We start from the raw sequence: 1490 nt of genomic DNA on the forward strand, positions 1-1490 counted from the left end.
GAAAAATTAGAATGTATAAGCATGTATACAATTAGAATGTATTTATATATATATATTCTTCATTATGACATTTTTCATTTTTATTACATTTCATGTACTTGTTTTCAAAAACTCAAGTTGAGGCACTAATTTTGGACCGCTCTGTATATATATATATATATATATATATATATATGTATATATATATATATATAGTATCTTGCGAGTCGAGTGAATAGCTGGTAATTAACACACACTGAGGACTGGTAACCACTCGAGTCCGTGTGTGTCACGTTAGGCTAGAGATGGGAGTGATAGCCTCTTCTCGCAAATACTAATCGGATACAGAATGTGTGTCGTTAGCCAGCTGGAAGAGATGTCTTCCTGGAGTTATAGACGTCAGTAGCACTGTCCCGTATAGGACGCCACACTTGGTTGGCATTTATATGTTACGATTCCGTATTGCTACTGTTTATATCGCGCTCAGAGATTTAATATAGCGTATACATACATACATACATACATACATACATATATATATATATATATATATGGTGTCTAATAGGATGAAAAACGTTTGTGTATGAATCACATGGACACGAAATCGCTTTCCTGCAATCAACCATGTCCCAGTAAACAGTCCATTTAGTTACGTCAGCAGAAAGACTTGAATAGCGAAAGATTCGTATTTATCCAAATTAAATACACTTGCAACAATCAAGGCCAAGAGATATTAAAATCTTGTGCAATTTTATAGATGTTCGACTCGCCTGTATTCTGCGGTAGTTAACCCAGTTTCTTAATGTATTTCGAGTAACCATATATTCACAGCACCTAATATTGCTTCTGTAGTGATTGTCGATGTCCTTGAGTAAACGAGTTCTTCATATACATATATACATAAAAAAAAAAAATGTTAATATTTTGCACCTCCTTTGGGTGTGTATTTATGTAAAAAATATGCATAGCTATGTTACAAAGATAGATATACAATAAACTTAGATAATTTATCATTAGAGTGAGGAGGATAACGAGTATGTTCCCGGTAAGTTTCATGTGTAGTGTTTAAGCCACCTATTTAACTCTAGTCACGATTTCTTGGAATAATTGATGAAAATGTACGTAGTATATATAGATTCATCGGTAAACAGGATGCAATCGTAGTAATTGGACATGTAAGTCAGAGATGTAATGTAGAAATTTATGGATTCTTGTGTTTGTGGGAATATAAAACCTTTTAGTTTCTAGGAAAACACTTCTAGCAAGTATTCTGATTTGAATGTAAATCGAGGTGTTAAAAGAAACAAACGAATACAAGGTAATTGCTACCTGGTTGTTGTATAACTAGTGAAAGGATAGCTGGTCACCGAATTCTCTTGGAGAGAAAGGGAAAGAAAGAAAGAGGGGAAAGATATATAGAGAGGTAATAAAACCAGGAAGGCGCATGGCCTAGTGGTTAGGGTGTTGCGCTCACGATCGTAAGTTCCTGGTTTTGATTCCTTGACCGGGGG

This window comes from Octopus bimaculoides, chromosome 1 (genome assembly GCF_001194135.2).
Source record: "Octopus bimaculoides isolate UCB-OBI-ISO-001 chromosome 1, ASM119413v2, whole genome shotgun sequence".
NCBI classification, from domain to species: domain Eukaryota; kingdom Metazoa; phylum Mollusca; class Cephalopoda; order Octopoda; family Octopodidae; genus Octopus; species Octopus bimaculoides.